Genomic DNA, 23,588 nt, shown 5'->3' on the forward strand with positions numbered 1-23,588 from the left:
TTACTCCATGTATATATTCACCTATGAATATGCATGGATATCACTGATATTAATTATTAAAATTGATATTTATGAATAGAAAGATGCATAAAGGAATTATTTTTATTTCAAAAGTGTTATTCTCATTACAAATGATTTTTATGCATAGAAAGATGCATAAAGGATTTATTTTTATTTCAAAAGTGTTATTCTCATTAAAATTGATTTCTATGCATAGAAAGATGCATAAAGGATTTATTTTTATTTCAAAAGTGTTATTCTCATTAAATTTGATTTCTATGCATAGAAAGATGCATAAAGGATTTATTTTTATTTCAAAAGTGTTATTCTCATTAAAATTGATTTTTATGCATAGAAAGATGCATAAAAGAATTATTTTTATTTCAAAAGTGTTATTCTCATTAAATTTGATTTTTATGCATAGAAAGATGCATAAAGGATTTATTTTTATTTCAAAAGTGTAATTCTCATTAAAATTGATTTTTATGCATAAAAAGACACATAAAGGATTTATTTTTATTTCAAAAGTGTTATTCTCATTAAAATTGATTTTTATGCATAGAAAGATGCATAAAGGAATTATTTTTATTTCAAAAGTGTTATTCTCATTCAATTTGATTTTTATGCATAGAAAGATGCATAAAGGAATTTTTTTTTCAAAAGTGTTATTCTCATTAAATTTGATTTTTATTCATAAAAAGATGCATAAAGGAATTATTTTTATTTCAAAAGTGTTATTCTCATTAAAGTTGATTTTTATGCATAAATAGATGCATAAAGAATTTTTATATCAAAGTTAGAATTCTCTTAAATTCTATGTTTAAATTCTATGAATTGATGTGATTTGATGTGATGTAAATCAGATAGATGTGAATGAATGGATGGATGGATGTGATGTGAATAGAGGTGATGAGATGTGATGAGGTGTGATGTGAATTAGATAAATGTGAATAAATGGATGGATGGATGTGATGTGAATAGAGGTGATGAGATGTGATGTGAATCAGGATGTAAATGAATGATATGGGATGTGAGTGGATGATATGTGATGAAAATGGATGTGTGTGTGTGTAAAGAATGGATGTGAATGTGTATGTGAAGAATGTATGTGAATGTATATGTGAAGAATGGATATGGATGTGTATGTGAAGAATGGATGTGAATGTGTACGTGAAGAATGGATATGGATGTGTATGTGAAGAATGGATGTCAATGTGTACGTGAAGAATGGATATGGATGTGTATGTGATATGGATGTGTATGTGAAGAATGGATGTGAATGTGTGTGTGAAGAATGGATGTGGATGTGTATGTGAAGAATGGATGTGGATGTATGTAAAAGAATGGATGTGGATGTGTATGTGAAAGAATGTGATGTGACATGAATAAATGTGGATATGAAGTGATAGATATGAATGTATGGATAAATGTGAGTAGTCGTACATGTGAACGGTTGGATGGATGTGGATAAATGAGATATGTGTATAAATGAGATATGATGTGGATAGATGTGATGTGATGTTATGTGGATAGAATGTATGTGATGGGATGGTGATGAGAATGAATGTGATGGATATGAATGGATGTGATGTGATGTGAATTGGGATGTGAATGAATGAGATGTGATGTCATGTGAATCGGGATGTGAATGAATGATATAGGATGTGAATGGATGAGACGTGATGTGAATGAATGAGATGTGATGTCATGTGAATCGGGATGTGAATGAATGATATAGGATGTGAATGGATGAGACGTGATGTGATGTGAATCGAGATATGAATGAAGGAGATGTGATGTGAATTGGAGGACATCTCTCGTAGCAAGGTCTCGGCCAAGGTATTGACCACCAGCCTCGGTTCGATTTAAATGGTGAGCTTCCGGTAAGGTGGATGAGGGACCAAGGAAGCACCCTATGAGTGAGGGTGCTGACCATACGGTGCTCAGGCTCTGGGTCGTCGAAGATACCCATACGTGCGTCGGGGAAGATATTTGGATCAAGGAGTGAGAGTTCTTTTCTGAATTTAGGTATGGATCTGGTTGATTGACCTTGCTGGTCCTCAACGGATGAGTCCATGGCTCTTTTATATGGATCTGTTGGTTGATCTTGCTAATCTTCAACGGAGATTCCATTTTGATTTTTATAAGTGAATATATTGCCGGGTACTATGAGCTAGGAACTATCAAAAAGGCCCTTGAGTGGATAGGTGGTGAGCGTTCTGGTTGCTAATGATGCCATAGGTACACTGATGAAGGAAAAATTAGAAATTAGGATTCAACCGGATATTTTGGAGGTTTATGATCAATGATACTATAGTTTCATCAAAAGATTGTTTTAAAGACAGCTAAATCTGTGAAAAAGGTAATTTCATATTGGGTGTGTAAGTGGTGTGACTAGTTCTAAGTTTGCATGAATATTCGGCTAGGGGTCCTGGGAACTCTTTTCCCTGGTACCCAGGACAAAACCTAACCAAATTCTAAAATGGATCCCATCACTACAGTCCACGGGACTGGATGGGGTTAGGCTAGACTAATGGATCCCTAAAATGAGACTTAATTCTGTTATAGTACGATAGATGAAGTAAATCCCGAATAAAAATTATTCTATGGAAAAGAATCAACGATTGTGCCTCTCAATGAGGAAAAAAGCATTGGTCTCTATGATCCAAGTGCAAGTCTTTTCCTTGATCTGACTATGGGACTTATGGGTTCAGTCAGATCAGTTCAGTTAGTTAAGGCTCTTGACTACGTTACAGTAAATTTATCCTGGAGGAATCGCCCGTGCTTTCCGGGCGAGGGAAGTTTTTCTTGGGTTCGGTTTTGGAAGAACCGATGGATTAGTCTCTTGTCCGAATATCTGTGGGCGAGGCCACGAGTGAGGGACCCTGCCAAGTGCTACTTCCACTACCCTTGAATTCATTGCGCGGTGGGGACACGGATCTCTCAATAGATTTAGTTAGTTCATATGGTAGGGTTATGAGTGGAAGGTGCATGAATGGTGAACCAAATTATGGAGTTAGTTGTTAAAGGTAGTTTGAATTTTCCCTATTTATTTCCAATACTAGTGGGAATGTCTTTGACTTGGGAGCAAGTTGCTAGTTTACAACATAGGTTTCCTAGTTTTCTTTCTCATACAGATTTTGTTTCCAACAGTGGAAACGTGTAAGGAGGGGGAGTATGTCACATACATAGTAATAATCTTTAGGATTAGTTGTCTAATCTAGCAAGGGTTAGGGGAGCCCTAGGAAGACTAATACATATAGCTAAGAGCCTCACGGTTAATAAACTAACGAAACAATTATTTGTAGCAACAATAGCCAGTATATAAGTGAGACTTAGGTTATTATTGTTCACAGAGAGTTATTCACTCTATGGTATGTGATGGACCAGGATTACCATCAGGAGCATGATTGGATTCAATGGACCACTGATGATCATGCCGAAGGCCTCACCAAAGCAGGCAGACATTGGTGGTATACCAGTGCTGACTGGTATGGTTCATGGGATTGGAGCCTTAGCCTTTAGCTTGGGGGAGGTTTGGGGATGCAAACCTATAGTTGGGTGGTGAGCTATTTTTCATGTGAGGTACTGGCACTTCCATTGTGGCTAAGGCGATGACAAGACTACAATAAGAGCTAATCACGATTTTAATATGTCTGCCTAGCAATGCTGACTAGGAAGAGGGTATCATCAATGTGAGGTACTGGCACCATGACTCTCTACAGTGTTGATTAGCGCAATCACTCGTTGTTGTGGGACTACTACCGGTAACCGGACTGACACATTCAAAGCTCAAGCGGTGCCCCTCTCCCATGGTCGACTTTAATTACTATAAGCGGATGCCAATGCCTCCTTGATCAAGGGATGCCATTTGCTCAAAAAATATATATATATTGCCAAGAGAGGCCGTGCTGAACGCAACCTCCCTTAGCCATTTTTCTTTGTTAGCATTTGCCTATCATCATAAATATCATGCTTGGCCATGCTCTTGTGAACATGTCTGCCATTTCCTCACAAAAAAATGGGCCAAGGGAGGACATGCCAACACGACCTCCCTTGTCCCATTTTTTTTAATGAGCAAATGACCATCATGTTGGTTGTGATAGCCATATGCTATCAAAAAATTAGACCAAGAGAGGCAGTGCCAGGTTGTGATAGCCATTTCCTCACAAAAAAATAGTATTGGTTGTCTTTACTAGAAGCCAACAAGGCCACAAAAACCATGTTTAACCTTACTCATGGGGGATCATATTTATACACAGTAAGTTATAGTCTTCTTTTGCATTTTGGCTGCCCACCTATTATACTTGCTTATGCCTTCCTTAAATTGTATGTTTGACATGTCTCCTCCTACACACTATACAACTATGTTTTGGTTTTCAAAGTGCACAAGATGTGCTTAAAGATTTTGTGGACATTCCTAGTGGTGTTGTGGTTTCGATAGATTGCTACTTGTTTGCATTAGGGGAAATAGAGGGGGTCTAAAGGGCCCTGTAAGAAATAACCCCATTTTTAAATTATTTATTTTGCTAGAAAATAGAAAAGTAGATTTCGGGCTAAAAACTAATTAGAGAGTCTTCCAATTTGTAAGTTTCTTTCTTATATTAGTCACATCACTATGTAGTACTATAGCCTTTTAAGGTTTTGGAATATAGAGGTCACATCAAAGAATCCACTTTTCAGTATTGGAAAGTTCTTTGTGTCATAAAGGAATGTCAAGAGTATATATGCTTATAATGTTTTCAAAGTGACTAGTAGTAAATGCATGTATACAACCACTTTGGAGCCAAAAATTCTCATATTCAAAATTTTCTGATTCAAATTTAGAAGAGATCTATACATAAGGCTCAAAAGCTCTCTAATATTCTTAAGCTGTGAGTTCTTATGGAAGAAACCATGGCTCAAGCTACAAATCCAAAGAGATCTCTCTATCATCTTCATATAGACTTGGACCGAGCTTATGAGCCTACTCAAAAGAAGAACAAACTATTATGCTATAGTAGGCTTGACAAAGAAAATTTGAGAGTTAATGGAAAAAAGCACATAGATATTGGTGTATTGGTAAACTATATTGTCACGTAGGCTGTAGTGCCTGTGAGACCGTTGGCAGACCGGATGGCCATGTCCGAGGTTCAGTGGGAGAGGACGCCCATGCAGAGTCATGGGGGGCCAGCAGGCTAGTGTGGACGGCAGGCCACACACTATATAGCCTGGGGGATGAGGGGCAATCCTCATTCTTCCTCTATGGCTGGGTGGTGAGCCAGAGGCCCCGTCCCCTCTCGTGGTAACGCCCGTAGTGGTGTTACGGATATATAACACTGGTATCAGAGCGTGGTTCGAGGGGATCGTGAGAGTCCGCGCGTGAACACGGGACTGGAGCCCACTCGATGGTTTTCAACCATTCATCTTCTCACCTTATCTCCACAAGGGAGTGTGTGGAGGGAGGCGGCCAAGCCATTTTTGAAGGGAAGAACTCTTTCTCTCTCTCTCTCTCTCTCCCCGTCACACACAGCAAGTCTCCACGCAGGTAAGCAAAGCAATTTTCATTTTGTTTTATTTTTTTTCTCTGCGTTGAATGGCTGCGAAAGTCGTTGAACCCTGTGTGTAGAGGTGGGGGGGGCGCAGCGAAAGCTTTGGAAACACACTACCGTGTGTGGGGGTGGGGGGCGAAGCAAGCCCAGAGCGAAAACAAGGCCAGGACCATTAGCTGAAACGTTAATAAACTCTGCGTGGGGGGGCGAAGCAATAGCCCCACTGCGAAGACCATTCCCCACCATGACCGTGTGGAAGAGCCTGGGGGGGGGGGGGCTTGCCTTGGAAAGGCGAAGAATCTAAGCCGTCGTCGAAGAAGCTGCGTGAAACAAAATAGTTGGGAAGGCGTTGAAAAGACTTTCCGTAGACTGTGCGTGGGTGGCGACTTGTGCCTAGGCGGCCAGCCAAGGGCAAGGCCAGGCCAGCCAGCGGCGGCGCCGGCCAACCAACGGCGGCGGCGGCCAAAGCAGCCACAACGCCAGCCAAAACAGAGCAGCCGGTGAGGCAGCCGACCAACGCAGCAAACACCAACGAGAGGAGGAAAAAAAAAGAAAAAAATATATATTTATTTTTTAAATATACATTTCATTATTCATTTTTAATGAAATTAAAAATGAAACTCAATTCAAACAAACCCTCTCTCTCGGCTGGGGAGGAAGGATAATCCCCGCAAGAAATAATCCAAATTTTTCAGGCACAGCTTCCCGAACAAAAATTTATTTTTGATATGAGTTGCAGGCATTTTCTAGTGGATCGGAACATCTCGAAAGCATCCTTGTAGAGGCTCGCAGCGCAACACAAATCGACAGGCGACCGTAAAGGGGGGTGACTATTCTCTCTCCACCACTGCTCATTTTATTAGCGTTTTTTTTAGTAATTTCCGAGTTCTCGCATTGTTTTTTGCAAGAATTAAAGATGTCTGCTAGGCATAGTGTGTCCCCACCGCCTTCTACTTCTCTAGGTTTTTCTAGTCTCTTGTCCTCGATCGTCGCTCACGGGTTTGACCCCCCTGACCGAATTGTCAGGCCGTACACGCCCGACCGTTGTTCGGTCCGGAGTGCGCTCATCGATCACGCGTGATCCGCCAGCGCCCTTCTCGTCTATTGACCCCGCCTTAGGACCCAGCGAGCCCGCAGCGGCCGCATTGGCTGATGACCCCTTTCTGGCCGATGAGCCAGAGGACATGAACACTGACGTCGCCGAGGGGATCGAGGAAGACCTCTTGGATTATGACGACGACGACTATGACCTATTGGACCCTGCTGATGTCCTGACAGAAACGGAGCTCTCTAGTGGACTGTTTAAATATCTTAATGCCAAATTGAACACTATGGGTAAAGTCCAGGCTGATTTAGTCACGATGCTACAGAGCATCTCCACACGGTTAGATGCACTGACAGCCGCCTCGGCTAGTACTCCAACTCCTCGTGGTAGCCGAGCTCCTGCGACACGGGTGAGCATAGCCTCGCTAGTAATTGCACGAGTACAGGCCGATGCGCCTGCGGGGCCGTCCGTATAGCGACAGCTTCGTCATTGTTAAGACTTAAAGCCGCCTAGTTTTGGTGGCGAGGAAAAGGAGAGAAACAAGGACTCAGTCAATATGTTTCTAGCGAAGTGGTCAGATTTGCACGCGCTGCGACAGCAGCCTAGCCGTATACAGCCCGTAGAGGCTAGCCTCTCATTAACCGGCAAAGCGTACAAGTGGTGGATGAGTTTGACAACTCGCCCTGCCACTTGGACGGAATTTGAAACGATGTTTCAAAAAGAATTTTTACCTGTTAATGAGGCAGAGGGAAGCTGGGAGTTATGGGACAAGTGCTCGATGGAGAACAAATCCCTAACTCAGTACATCTCAAACTACAGGGAGATAGTACTCAAGCTAAAGGGAATCGATGCATTCCAGACATTGCGAGGCTTTAAGAGAGGCCTCAAAGATGATTACCTTGAGTATGCAGAGCCCTTACAGCCTAAAGACTTAGCAGAGGCAATTCAATATGCACAGATATTTGATGACATCAAGCGCCGTAGTGCACGTGGTGGTTCTAGCAGGGCCGAGGGTAGTGAAAAGAGGAGGTCATGCCTCAAAAGAAAAGGGTTCCGCAGTGAGAAACAAGGAGATAGGACGGACCAGGAAGGACAGGGTGGTCATTGGTCTAAAAAACCGCGACCATCCAGGAAAAAAAGAGACACCGAAATCTAAAAGAAAGAGCAGTATATTAAAGCGCGAAAAAAAATCGCTGCTTTAATTGCAATGAAGTAGGGCACACGAAGGCTGAGTGTCCAAAGCCTAAAGCCAGCACGAGTGGCAACGAGCCCAAAAAAGATGGTAAATCTTCTAGGCAGTTGCATACAGTGCAGAGACTCCCTCTCAGTTCCGCAGAGTTCAGAGAGGTGACAGTGTGTCATTGTGATGAGCATCACGCTTGTTCAGTGACACCAGCGATGTGGCAGCCTACTATAGGTCCGCGTGACATGGTGCGCATGTATGGCACCATAGGTGGCCGTAGAGTCACAGTTTTTATTGATGATGGAGCTAGCCACAACTTCTTGAACTACTCGTTAGTCAAGAAGTTGGGATTGACTGAGACCCGGAGTGATCATGAGTATATTGTTGGCCTAGCCAACGAATATGATAAAACGGTATGGGATACCGTAGTATTGGGAGTCCCATTATCTATGCAGGACTACGAGGCTCCGCTTAACTTTTAGGTCATGCACTTAGCCAGAGCAGACGTATATCTAGGCAGGGAGTGGCTGTATGGCCCTAGTCTAGCTCGGAATTACTTACATAATACGCTATGTTTTGAGCACGGAGGTAGAATCATTACCCTGCAGGGCGACCGTACTGTCCCTGCCACACCACTTATTTCCTCCATGGAGCTGTGTACAGCGGTCCGCAGAGACCAGATAGCAGAGGTATATGCTTGTTACTCTCTTTTGAATTCTGTTTCCATAGATGAAACGATAAATGATGTTTGCGTAGACAAACAAGAAAAACAAAATAACCTTGGACGAGACCCACTGTTTGAAAACCCTGTTTGGCATGCATGTGATTCAAACAAGAAAAAATCCAAGGTGAATGAGACAATAAAGAAAAAGTACGTAGATACTTTAATGAATTTATTAGAGGAATTTCAGGATGTTTTTCCTGATGATTTACCAAATGGTTTACCACCATCTAGAGAAGTAGACCATGGCATCGAAGTTATGCCAGGATCAAAACCTATAAGCAAACCTGCTTATAGATTAAGCCACTCCGAGGCACAGGAGGTGGAAAAACAATTGACGGAATATTTGAACAAAGGCTTTATTCGGCCTAGTTCAAGTCCGTGGGCATCGCCTATTCTTCTGGTAAAGAAGAAAGACGGATCTATGCGGATGTGCATAGACTATAGGGCTCTTAATCAGATAACGATTAAGAACAAGTATCCGATACCACGCATGGATGAGTTGTTTGATCAACTCTATGGATCGAGATACTTTACAATAGACCTGAGATCAGGATATCATCAGGTTAGAATTAAACAAGAAGATGTTGCGAAGACAGCATTTAGGACCCGTTTCGAGCATTTTGAGTTTTTGGTTATGCCATTTGGGCTAACCAATGCTCGAGTGACGTTTATGGCGCTAATGGACAGCATTTTACGTCCATATCTGGGAAAATTCGTAGTAGTTTTCCTAGATGATATTCTTGTGTACAGTAAGACATAGAAAGAACACATAGAGCATTTGCGTCTAGTGTTCGAGTTGTTGCGAAAGCACAAACTATTTGCGAAGAACAGCAAATGTGAATTTTTTGAAACAGAAATTCACTACCTTGGCCATATTATATCCGCTGATGGTACGCTGATGGAGCCAGAAAAAGTAGAGGCTATTCTTAAACGGCCAGCGCCGAAGAATCTCGAGGAACTGCAGATTTTTCTTGGCATGTCGGGGTTCTACCAATAGTATGTGAAGGACTACGCGAAGATCGCAGTCCCGTTGACTAACCAGTTACGGTCAAAAACAAAAAACATTAGTTGGCCAACAGAAAAGCTTTGATAAGCTTAAGGTGACCGTATAGCAGCTGCACCTGTTTTGACTATTGTGGATCCAAATGAGCCGTTTGTTTTGAAAACAGACACTAGTAATGAGGCCATTGGGGCCGTACTTATGCAAAGGGGATGCCCAATTGCATTTGAGAGTAAAAAGTTAGATCCAAATGAGCCGTTTGTTTTGAAAACAGACACTAGTAATGAGGCCATTGGGGCCGTACTTATGCAAAGGGGATGCCCAATTGCATTTGAGAGTAAAAAGTTAGATCGTGCACAGTGTAACTACTCAGATTACGAGCGAGAGTTACTAGCGATAGTTCATGCACTGAAAAAGTGGAGACACTATTTATATGGTGCTACTTTAGAGGTCCGGACGTACCATGAAAGTCTGAAATGGCTTTCAAGTCAAAATGAACTGAAGGGTAGAAAAGCTCGGTGGGCGGAGATTCTACAGGAGTTTGACCTTCAGATACGTTACCAGAAAGGTACGTATAACGTGGTGGCAGATGCACTTAGTCGCATGCCATAGATTAATGAACTTAGTTTCACAGTCTTCAAGAATGATTTCTTGGAGTCACTACGTGGTTTATGTGAACATAATCCATCTTTTACAGAGGTCTGGCGCGCTGTACGCATACGCACTTCTTCACAGACGCGACCACCTCCCTCGTTGGCACGTATTGCTAGTCCGGAGAGACTGGCCGAAGGTGCAATGAGAAGGGAAGCGAGAATTAGTCCGGAGAGACTAGCCGTGTCTTCTGGGTATAGTTTGGAGCCGGAGAGCTCTGACGTAGGCCCTTCATCACCTTTGACTGCCACGGCTTCAAAGGGGAGTGATAAACTTCGTCGGGGGGAGAAATATGCTAATTACTCCATTGACGAGACGGGTACTTACTCTACAAGGGTAGAATATGTGTACCAACTATTGGTGACTTTCGGGCCCAAATTCTTAAAGAAAGTCATGATAGTCCAAGTGCGGGTCATCCTGGGATTCAGAAGACCTATGCACTAGTAAAAAGACAGTTTTATTTGCCTAGTTTATTTAAGGACGTCCAGACTTATGTGCTGAAATGCAATAAGTGCCAGGTCAATAAACATGAACGTCTTAAGGTTGGAGGACTACTCCATCCGTTGGAGATTCCTCAAGGGAAATGGGAAAGCATTTCCATGGATTTCATTACTGGTTTACCCAAGACGAGTCGAGGGAATGACTCGGTGTGGGTGGTAGTGGACAGGTTAACTAAAATGGTAAAGTTTATTGCCCCACGAAGAAAACTGTAAAAACGCCAGAGTTGGCAAAACTCTTTATTGAACATCTCTACAAGCTATATGGCCTGCCCGCAGATATAGTGTCGGATAGAGATAGAAAGTTCAACAGTCATTTTTGGAGGAAAATCTTCGAAAAGTTGGATACTACTCTGAGTATGAGTACGGCAGATCATCCGGAGTCTGATGGTCAAACTGAAAGAGTTAACCAAATTCTAGAGGATATGTTGCATTCTTATGTTAGTAAGAAGCAATCTAATTGGGAAGAGTACTTGCCCTTATTGGAGTTTGCCTATAACAGCTCCAAACACTCAGCGACGACTGGATTTACACCATTCATGTTAATGTATGGATTCCAGCCGAGATCTCCGATGGCTGTAGGCCTAGAAAAGGAGAAGATTCAATCTGTCAAGGATTTCCTTGAAGATATGAATGATATGCTCAGAGCCGCACGTGAGAGCATTCGTAGCGCTCAGGATCGCGCTAAAACTTATGCGGATAAAGGACGTAGAAAGGTGACCTTTGCAGAAGGTGACTTTGTATTCCTCAAGGTTCCTGCGCAGTCAGAAACCATGAAAACGGGAAAGTGTGATAAACTTTCTCCGAGATATTGTGGTCCTTTTAAAATCCTTAAGAAGATTGGGGACGTAGCATATAAACTTGAGTTACCGGAGAGTTCTCAAGTCCATCCTGTCTTCCATGTCAGTAAACTGAAGAAATCAGTTCACGGGTTAGAGAACATAGTTTCTCCAGAGATTTTGGTGGACTTGATAGAGCCACCAAAGATACCACATGAACCTGAAAAGATTCTAGAGTATCGTGACAGACAAACCCGACATAAAGTGTACCAGGAGGTACTTGTTAAATGGACAGATAGGGATGAGGAGGTGGCAACCTGGGAACGCCGTAGTGCAATTTCCAAAAGGTTTCCCTAGTTTGTTTTCAAGGACAAAAACTCTTCTTAAGGGGGGGGTAATGTCACGTAGGTTGTAATGCCTATGACCGACCGGCAGACCGGATGGCCATGTCCGGGGTTCAGTGGGAGAGGACGCCCATGCGGAGTCATGGGCGGCTAGGCTAGTGTGGACGCCGGCCACACACTATATAGCCTGGGGGATGAGGGGCAATCCTCATTCTTCCTCTATGGCTGGGTGGTGAGCCAGAGGCCGTCCCCTCTCGTGGTAACGCCCGTAGAGTGGCGTTACGGATATATAATATATATCCTAGAAATCCAACTACTAATTGTACTCCAAATTTCTCTAATCCATCTTCATTTCTTAGGTGTGTTGGTGAGGGATATAATGGAGTATTAGGCTATTGCAATGCTTTATCCTCATGTGCAAAAAACTTTAAGCATCTATACAAATTCATTTTTAAACAACAAGTATTCAGAGTGTCTTCTTGACTTGGATATTAAAAAGAAGATAATTTCAAAATTAGAGGAAAAAATTAGAAAGCTAAGAAGTAAGAAGACCAAATTGGGTATAAGACAAAGACAGAGGACTGTCAACAATATAGAGATACTCAAGATGGGAATAGGAGGACTAAAAAAGAGAATACATGCTGTAAGGTAATGGAATGGTTCGTGTGGTTCATGTACTACTTATAAAGATTTTCAAAAAATATTATCTTATCTTTTTTAATTGATATCTGATTCATTTATTGATTGTTCAGGTCTCTCATGCACCCTGATAGCAAGGTGGAAAATCCTACTACAACAGGACAATACTATTCATCAATTATCTCTTCATTAATTAGATGCTACTAGGTTTAAGAGTTTAAAGAAAACCATAGTGAATGACTTTGTTGACAATCACCAAGTTGACAAACTTCATGTGCAAAAAACTTTAGATGATTGTGGCATTAGTAGAGGTGGATGCACATAGATGTTTGGTGCCATTAGCAAAATTCTTAAGAAAGAGAAGATTACCTTGAATATTTTACCTAAACCATATCATATTTATAAGATTCCTCCCTCTGGCTTTTGAGGTGTGCAGGTGTAAGAACCTCCCCTTCTGATCTTATAATTATTCCCCTCTCTGAAATAAAAGAAAGATCCTGTTTTACCTGTTCTCGCCTAGAGAGAGAAAATGTTCTAGAGAGAGGTTATTCAATTTTTAGATATTTTTGGATGGAAAAATATATCCTTATTAAAATAAATTCCCCCAAAACAGAAGTTCAAAAAGATTTTTAGAAGGTGCATTAGAAATCAGTTATAATCTGTTCAAAAGGCCTTATCCTAAGGGTCCAAATTTTCAAAAAGAATAGATTAAGGTTCTGAGGGGCCAATTAGATTAATCCAAATTTAGGGAGGAGATAAATTGAAGAAATAAAGAAAATCCCCCAAAAATGAGTAAATACTCACATAAGATGAAGATGGATAATCAGATAAATGTTAATGAATGGATGGATAGATGTGATGTGAATCAGATAAATGTGAATGAATGGATGGATAGATGTGATGTGAATCAGATAAATGTGAATGAATGGATGGATGGATGTGGATGTATGTGAAGAATAGAAGTGGATGTATGTGAAAGAATGGATGTGGATGTGTGTATGTGAAAGGATGGATGTGGATGTATGTGAGGAATAGAAGTGGATGTATGTGAAGAGTGGAAGTGGATGTATGTGAAAGAATGGATGTGGATGTATGTGAAAGGATAGATGTGGATGTGTATGTGGATGTATGTGAAAGGATAGATGTGGATGTGTATGTGATAAGTATGGATGTGGATGTAAATAAGTATGGATGTGGATGTATGTGAAAGGATAGATGTGGATGTGGATGTATGTGAAAGGATAGATGTGGATGTGGATGTATGTGAAAGGATAGATGTGGATGTGTATGTGATAAGTATGGATGTGTATGTGATAAGTATGGATGTGGATGTAAATGTGATGGATATGAACAAGAATTGAGGTGATGAGATGTGATGTAAATTGGATAGATATGAATGATATGAGTGAATAGGTGGTTAGCGTTCTGGTTGCCAATGATGCCATAGGTACACCGATGAAGGAATGAGTTGGAAATTAGGATTCAACTGGATAATTAGAGGATTATGATCAGTAACACTATGGTTTCATTAAATGATTGTTGAATCCGTGAAAAAGGTAAGTTCATATTGGGTGTGTAAGTGGTGTGACTAGTTTTATGTTTGCATGAATATCTGGCTAGGGGGCCTGGGAACTCTTTTCCCTGGTACCCGAGACAAAACCTAACCAAATTCCTAATTGGATCCCATCACTACAGTGGTTGGGTGGCCTAACCAAATTCCTAATTGGATCCCATCACTACAGTGGTTGGGTGGTTGGGTGGTTGGATAACCCATGGGACTGGATGGGGTTAGGCTGGACTGATGGATCCATAAATTAAGACTCAATTTCTGTATAGTATGATAGATGAGGGTTGTTGCAAGATCAGGGTGTCCAGTTTTGTCCAGTTTATGCTGGACTGGGACAATTCTTGGACAACAAGTTTGGGGGGGAAAGGTACTTCAAACGAGATCAAGAAACTAATAGAAAATACACATACACTCAAATTTAATCCCAATATAACTTAAATTAGTATAAATTAGTCCAATTTATCAAAATTAACCAAAAATATGATAAAACAATAAAAAAATGATCTTTCATACTTAGAGTGATATAATTTTTTTCCCATAGACCAATACAAGTACACTAGTCCCTATAGGTTTTAGATGATTTACATCAAAAATATAATTTTACTAATTAGATTATTAGTATTTGCAAGCCTTCTGATAGCCTGGAAGAATTTTAGAAAAGAGATCATTAAAAATCAAACCATTGGATTTGCAATTTTGACTAACCACCACATTCTACCAATGTCTCACTATCTACCACTCTTTTGATCTACAAGATTATGCATTTTTAAGTGGTAGTTATTGTGGGTGCAAAAAGTGGCATATATTATAACACTTTAAAGACCTTAAAATATTTAAAAAAATAGACAAATAGCTTAAAATTTTCTCAAAAAATCAAGTTAAGCTCTATATTATGTGAAGATCTAAGATGCAAAGTGGAAATCTCATATGAGTTTATATGTGAAAGATATTAGCATTTTATGAAACCAGCCCAAATTTGGGACATGGTGTATACATTGAGCTTGTACCTAAGGAAATGAGGACTTTTAACTATCTAATGCTTAATTAGATTATGCAACTATATTCCCAACTTTGCATGTGACGTTCCAACAAAAGAACTTGAAAGGAAATTCCTTCGTTAGCTAGGAGAGATTGGCCACTAAAGGTAAATAAATGCCTGTTTTTTTACTATTTACAGGGTGCCTGAGTGGACAAAACTGGGCACCCTGATCTTGCAACCACCCATGAGGTAAATCCTGGATAAAAATTATTCTATGGAAAAGAATCAACGACTGTGCCTCTCAATGAGGAAAAAAGTGTTGGTCTCTATGATCCAAGTACGATCTTTTCCCTGATCTGACTATGGGACTTACGGTTCGGTGTCAGATCAGTTTAGTTAGTTCAGGCTTTTGACTACGTTAGAGAAAAGTTATCCTGGAGAGGAATCACCCGTGCTTTCTGGGCAAGGGAAGTTTTCCGAGTTTGATTTTGGAAGAATCGATGGATTAGTCTCTTATCTGGATATCCGTGGTGGGCGAGGCCCCGAGTGTGGGACCCTGCCCCACGCAAGAAGTGCTACTTCCGCTGCTAGCACCCCCAAATTCGTTGCGCAGTGGGGTCAGGGATCTTACAATATTAGAAAAGAGAGAGTAATTTTAAATAAGAAGGTTGCTGATTTAATAGGAGAACCATACTATGTAACAGAGTGTTTGATTCTAGAAGCAGGAATATCTCTTTTAGTAATACAAATAAGATTTTTTATGATATGTGTACACTGCAAAAGTGATGGTAAAATTTTATGGCATTAGTATAATGGAAACAAATGACCTATTACAATTTGTTATAAATCTAGATGAATGTGAGGTCTTGAAGCACAAGAAGATGGAGAGGAATACAATAACATTGATGAACTCAGCCTTATCACCAACACTTGACAAAGATGAAAAAATAGACAAGGAAGATCCAAAGTATTTCAACATGCAATCCGAAAATCACATTTGGTGGCTTGGTTGCTTTTAGGTTTGAATCATCATTTGCTTATCTTTAAAACATCATGTCTTTTCTCTATCTTAGTTAGCAATACTTGTGCACAATGCGTTACACGTAGATATAGAAGACCATGATATTTTGTCATGGGTTTTCAACCGCACTGATATTCCAAGTACAATTAGGGAGCAATCATGCGGTGAAGTACTCAATGTAGAGGGCATAGGAGACTTCACAGTCGAATGGCACATGGCAGGTGATCTTAAGACAATCAAGTGTATGTACAATATCTCAAAAGGAGAAAATAGCAAGACACCTTGTATTTATTGTATGGAACTTGCGAGTGTTCTTGATCAAAGAAATCACAATAGGGCTCCAGCAAGATCATGCCTTATAGATAATCCCCTTCGGCCAATTCTTCACATCCCATTGGATAAAGTGCATGTGTGCATTGCACTATGTAGAATTGTAGAGAAGATTATTTACTTATATATATAGTTTGCATGGAAAGAAAAGGTGCGACATTGCAAAAGGAGAACATAGCAACATTAGAGAGAATCTTGTCAAAGATAGGACTTCATGGGGGAAATGTTAAAATTGTGGCCGGCAGATTCAAAAAAATCAACTGCAACACATGAAGTCCCTTCAAAGCCATTAATTGGTGGAGTAAAAGCACGGCGACTTCTTTATTTTAATGGAGAATTGGGAAAAATCAACACATGTGCAGGATCTTCTACATAACGCAATTAAAGATCATGCAGATGGTGGAAGAGCAAGAACTAGGAAGGCAGAGACATGGAAAGCGCTCGATGATGAAGTCTTTGGATAATGCGACAAGAAAGTATGGAAGAAGGAATACAATGATCCACTTAAAGATTCTCTTGTTAGATTTGGAAAACAAATGACTGATGCATGGACAAGTCAAAGTATCACACACTACATGGTACGCATTCTTAATTAAAGATTGTTGACATCATCATATGTGTGACATCTATTTTTCTTGTAGCACATTCTCTATAACCATTTGCCATGGTTTGCAAAGTAATATGGAAGTCTTGGTATATGGTCTACTTAAGGGATGGAAAAATCACACTATCAAGCACGATGTGCATTTTTTTAGCATACAAGGCATGGAGGAGGTAAAACCAGAGCTGATAGTCTAAGCGAGGTGTTCGAGTGGTTTTACGAAAAAATTTTACTTAGCTCAATTGAAAGAGACATTTCGAAGCGAAATCACATAAATACATTATATTTGTAGAAAAGAAAGACATTAAAATAGAAAGTGAAGTTCAAGATCTAATTGCCAAAGCACCATAACACTATATTAAAATCAAAGTATGTATTGTTTGTGTCTAAACAAAAACTTGTTCTAAACAAAGACCTGCTTCATAACTATTTACCAAGCTCACACATTCTTACCAAGCTTCTTAGCAAGCTTCTCTTTGTAATCAACAATATTTTTTTTCTTCTTTGTAAGCCAAGCAATTAACGGCACGCTCTCATCAATCACCGGCTCCTTCTCTCTGTGTCTAATCATATAGTGTTTGTCGTATGGTGTCAATTCACTTGGATCTTTTATTCCAAGAGCCATTTCATATGCCATGTATGATAAGTAGTAGCCTGCTGCCCGTGCGATTATCAACCCACAAGCATAGCCAAGTACCTATTTTGCCTTGTGCTTCTCAAGAAGGATGAGTTTATTCACCCCTTTGGAGATTGGATAGCCCCCAAGAAAGTGAGATAATGTTTTAAATGTAAGCAATGGAATATTAACATTGCTAGAAAACCTTGAGTGGAATATTAGAAGTCCTTTTCTTGGGAAAGACTTTAGGTAGTAGCCGAGGGAGGAGTCCTTTCCAAGACCTTGTTTCTTTTGTTTGCCTCCTCCCAAAAAGTCATCTACATCCACATGTAACTAAAAATACAAAGAAAAGTAATTAAATTGTGACCATAATATGGGAAAGAGAATAAACATATTGGTTATACTAATAAAGAAAAGAGCAAATGTACCTGGTAGTTATAGTCCGCAAGCAATGTTGCATCATTCTAGAGATCAATAGACCTCTCTACAGCTTGTTCTCTATTCTCATTAGGCTCTTCTATAATGGGAGAAACTTGACCAGCTGCCTTTGAGAGAATTCCGAGCTTACTAGTCTCCATGTCTTCCTCCTCTAATTGTTGCTCATGCATAATAGAGAATTGAGTGTCCTCAAAGTCCTTTTATGATTGTTTCTCCCTCTTATAGCTTAAGGCTTCATCAAAACAAAGCTTTAGTGATTCCTACGGGTCATAATCACAATGTAATTTGCTCAAAGAAGGGTCCTCTAGAATCCACTCATTTTCCTCATCGAATGCCTGTGCTATTGTTGCAAAAGTATATTCTTCTCTAATTTCAAAGAGAACTTGGATGTCATGGAGTAATACATAATCCTTGTCTCCAACTCTAAAAGACAGCAATAGTGGAATCGTTATAAAGAGCACTATCAACTACATTCTCCTTCCCTATAATTGTCTCCTCAAACTTGTATATCCAATTATCAAGCACATTGACAACTTCACGTTCCTGATCGTCATTTATGTCCTCAAAATCATCTTGAGCTTCTGATGGCATTCTACTCAAGATAAACTCTTCAGCATCAATAAACACACAAAGACTCTGCAAATAGAAGAGAAAAGCCACGTCCTTTCTTATTACCCTCCTCCTCACTCAGTAACTGGACCTTATAGAGAAAATCCCAGAGATGCTCCTCATTATCCCCATCCACATGTAAGGCATTTGGATCCTCACTATTATCATCCTTAGTTGGGGATTCAATGTAAGGCTCTGATAAAGAAGCCCTCTCTGTCTTTGCTTTTTTCTTACCCATTCCTTGAGACAATAATCAAACCTACATCACAATTTTTCCCACATTAAAACAAATTAAAAGGAAGGCCTTAAACTATACTACGCATAAGTGCTTCCAAGCATACACCTGAGAAACATGCATAAGTTGCCTTAGGAGTGTTAGGAACCGCTATGCGCATTTCTTGGGTAATCGTACACAAAGCGTGACAAGGGCCTAGTGTTGCTAGAGGGACGTAGAGTGTTCCAAGACACTAATGCAGATAAGTGCTAAAAAGCATGCACATAAGGTGATCTAACAAAGCTAGGCCAAGGGGACTTAGGGCATTTCAAGAGGCATTTTAATAAACTTTGCCATCAAAAAAAGAAGCCATGCTTCAAAAATAACAGTATTATGACGATCCCAAATTACTAAAAGGAAATAATTTTTAAAATTTGGGGTACAACTAGGAAGCCCTAACTTTGGAATTGTGAAGGTTAATATGCAAATTTCTAAGAAACAATCTTGAGAGCGCATGTTTATGACTTCCATCATATGATAGTACACATTTTTCCCTAAGAACCCTTCCAATATAAGTCCTCTCTAAGCCAGAGGTGTTTTGAAGGCCAATATTCAGGCGTCGGTGTGCAGACCAGCAGGCTCTCTCATGCGCGTTTCTCAGGTGGACTTTGTATTGAATTCCCTCGCCTGAGATTTTTGATTTTTTTTCTGCCTAACCTAAGAAATGCATGTATTGCCTTTGGGATAACATTAGTTGTCTCACGCGCATTTTTTAAGAGGAAGTTCTCATTCTTCATTGAGTTTATTTACCTTGAGTACTCATGTTTTAATTAGGTAATCATACATGTGAGGAGTACTTTTGGTCTTTGCTTGCAACACTATATGGCACGAACCAAGGAGACAGTAAGAAGGGTTGGACATGGGTATGGATTGGCCGATGCTGCTGTTGGCGGTAAGCCATTTGGGTGGGCCAGTGCAGCATCTAAGCCTTCCAAACTACCTAGGAAGGGAAAACATGTTCACCTTCTTGAGAGAAAAAAGCAAAGAGTTAGTCAAAATATATCAACACTTTATGAGATTCGCAAAGCGCAAAAGGCAACAAGCCACTATATCCCCAAGGCTCCTCTGTGAAGGCTCATAAGATCAATTAGCACGAGACTTAGAAAAAATCTAAGGTGGTATAGCACAGTAGTTGACACAGTTCAATGTGCAGCAGAGGACTATTTGGTGGAGTGGTTTGTGGACTCCTTTTTGCTTACTACACATGCTCATAGGATCACTATGATGGAAAAAGATATGAATACATTGAAGAGGCTCAGAATTCGGTATGATTCAATTGTTCATCCTATCAACTTTGTTGATAAGAAGATGCAAAACATCTTACTTGTGCCTCTGGCTAGAAGGCCAAAGAATATCAAAATAGAAGAAGTCAAAGAAGAAGATATCCATGCCAACAAGGAGACAAGGGCTAATGAAAAGACTCAGGGGGGTTCACTATATGTAAACTCTCTATATCACGTGCGTTCAAGGCCTAATTTAAAAACCCCTTATCTGTAAAATTTTCATGAAATAAAATGCACCCTTTTTCTATTCAATCTTTAAATACCCCCTTTAAATGGTACCCTTTTGTATGTAAAAAATGTGTAAAAAAGGGATTACAAAAACCCCTTTATTAAACCCACGTGCTACGCTTACATATTTATGAGTGACCCCCCCTCCCCCGCCCCCCCCCCCGAGTGAAAAGACGAAGGAAACGTTGTCAAAGCAGAAAGAAAAGCATAAGGTGTTGGATGACCAGAATGTGAAAGGATCCATGGGGCCATCGTAGGTTTCACCTGAACAATTGGAGAAAAGACAAGACCAGGTGAATACTCTTATGCTTGGTTTAGGACAATCCATAAACCTCCAAGTACAATAAGGATGGAGCAAGGTAGACACTCTCTCTAAGGCCCGAGGATATTCAAGTGCTCAAGACTTTTTTTTTTGAGAAAAAGATCCTTTAATTAGTTAAAGAGAAAACAGCCACAAAGGGCTAAGTACAACCATGAAGGGCTAAATACAAACTCGCCTCATATAAGGGTGGGAAACAAGTGATCATATAAGGGCTAAATACAAACTCGCCTCATATAAGGGCGGGAAACAAGTGATCATAAGGGGGAGAGAGGCTTCCCCTTTGGGTGGCTTCTTTATGAGAGGAGAAGGCTATCTCATATAGGGGGAAGGGGGAAAACAACCACACAAGTGGTCTGTAGTGCCAAATAGGGTCACCGCCTTATCTGTGACGATTGGGACAAGCCTCCAAAGTCTCAAGAAGGCTTCTCGCCGCTTCCGCATGTGGTCAAAACCTCCCTGCAGCTTCCCCCACCACTGACTGCGCAGAGGGTGTAAATGATGTTGAGCCATATGCTCTTGATGGTCTCAACCAACGGAGTGTGGGTACCCTTGATGGCCTCGCTACATCTAGCATGCTAAATGTGCTAGGCTGCTATGCTACTACAAATCTCCCAGCATAACTGGCATGAGCCTGGTCATCAGACACCTACACAAGTAGGGTTGTGACTAGTACTACTGCAATACGATGGTGGGAGACCTGAAGGGAATGGCCTCCGCCATGCTCCTCATAAGTCCTAACCACTCTAGCCTTATGTTATGGCTCACCCTAACTCTCCTTAAAACACATCCAATAAGAGATTACCTGGTGAACTGCAACTGTCGTGAGGATCTTTCCAATGGCTGAGCTCGTAACCCTTGAGGTCTCCAAGCTCAACAATTCCACCGTACCTCCCGTGAGCGTTGTTACACCGCCGCGTTGCACTACGGGTACTCATCCCTCCTCTCACCTCACTTCACTCAAACACTCACTAGCATGCATTAGGGAGAGAGATTATCAAGAAGATTAGCAAGAGCAAGACTCTATTGCACAATGGGAGAGTATGTTGTATTATGAGAGAAATTCACTTATATATATGGTCATAGGTGTTCACACTTACTTAAACTGTGGCCAACCGGGCTCATAAGAGACCTAACGCTATTACAATTACTACTCTCATATTATATCCATGAAGTACATCACTTGGGACTTCATCCTACATGCTACCACACACTCTTGAAGGCGGGAATCACCATAATTACTCAGTCACACCATTACGGGCGCCCGTCCAAGATGTAGCTTTGGACACCATTGCTACCACACACTCTTGAAGGCGGGAATCACCATAATTACTCAGTCACACCATTACGGGTGCCCGTCCAAGATGTAGCTTTGGACACCATTGCTTCATATATTGAATGTATGACCCTTTGGTGTATCTACCTTGACTCTTTAATGTAAGATAATGGTGGTAGCTCTTGTTAACCCTAGGAATGGGTTAACATTCCCCCCTTCCTGATGGGCGATCGCGTCCTTGGGATCATGTTGAAGACCTTTGTGTGGGGAGAATGGACGAGCTTTTTCGACGGCTTTGATGTTGAGTGACATTCAATGGACTTTGCTCCTCCAAGAGAAGAGGAATAAGAAAATCTAGTTAGTGAATGAAAAGATTAGTGGTTTATTGGGAATTCCTAACAGGATGGGGGGTGGGGTTTTTTTGCAAATGATTGTCTTTTTATATTTGTGTGAGCTTTTTTTTTTGCTCACTTTGTTTTTGGCAATCATAAGCAAGGTTACATGTGATTTGTGTTAGTGCGGACGCTAAGAGATGTTAATAATGGGAGAGAAGAGAGGGAAGGATTCGGAGGAACGTAGATATAATCATCAGAACAAGATGGTGATTCCCAGTTCCTCATTTGATTTATTGAAGTGGCATTTATCATTTTAAGAAATTGGCCTTCGATAAAGTCCCTTTGTGTGGTAGGATTCTTTTGAAATGTTGTTAATTAGGACTTGTTCTTGCATGCTTCTTCCCATGTGCATTTTATGCTTTTATGTATATTTAAGTGCTCTTAGAAAGCATATATACATGAAGTACAAGAACTGAATCATCTAGACTCTTATTGAACTGAATCATCTAGACTCTTATTGAACCACTCTATGTTGAAGTACCCATTGTGGCAAGGATTGAAAGAATTACGTTGACTTGTGAGGCTAATATAGATATCTTCACTAAGGATTGGAGATCATTGATTTGTGAACATGGTAGTGTCATTTGGAGAGGTTTGTAACTTGAAGGAAAATTCCAGGCAATGGGTTGTACCATTGACCAGGATTTTGCCCACCATGGCCCCCCCATCCAGAGATATACCTAGAAAGTTGTTGATGGTGAGGCTTTAGCGCAAATGTCCTCCAGTGCATGAGTATGGATATGTACTCATGGAGCGGCTGCTTCATTAACTTAGCCAAAAGAATAGTAAGCTATAAGCTTAACCAAATATAATGGCTATTGAAGATTCTTAGGAGTTATTTGTCATAGTCTACTACTTCTAGGCAAGCCCTATGTGTACTCCCTTATGTTTGTGTTTTTTTTTTGGGTTCGAGCAATAGATTCTTGTGGCTACTCTCCTTTTTGATAGAATAGGTTCTTATGTCTCGTAGCTTTTGCAATTATGTTTCACATCCAAAGGGCTGAAAAGAGCATTGTGAGTTTGTCTTTGATGTGCTCATAAGTCTCCGTTTGCTGACATGAAAATTGATTCTTAAATTTTTGCCTCAAATGTTGTTGAGGCGATAGATAAGACTGCTAGTTGGTTACCACTAGTGTTGTTGAGGCAATAGATAAGACTGCTAGTTGGTTACCACTAGTGTTGTTGAGGCGATAGATAAGACTGCTAGTTGGTTACCACTAGTTTTGCTTGAACACACAAGCTATTGTGTAGGTGCTGAA

This window comes from Cibotium barometz, chromosome 14 (assembly GCF_041138505.1).
Source record: "Cibotium barometz isolate CiBa-2024 chromosome 14, ASM4113850v1, whole genome shotgun sequence".
In the NCBI taxonomy this organism is placed as follows: Eukaryota; Viridiplantae; Streptophyta; class Polypodiopsida; order Cyatheales; family Cibotiaceae; genus Cibotium; species Cibotium barometz.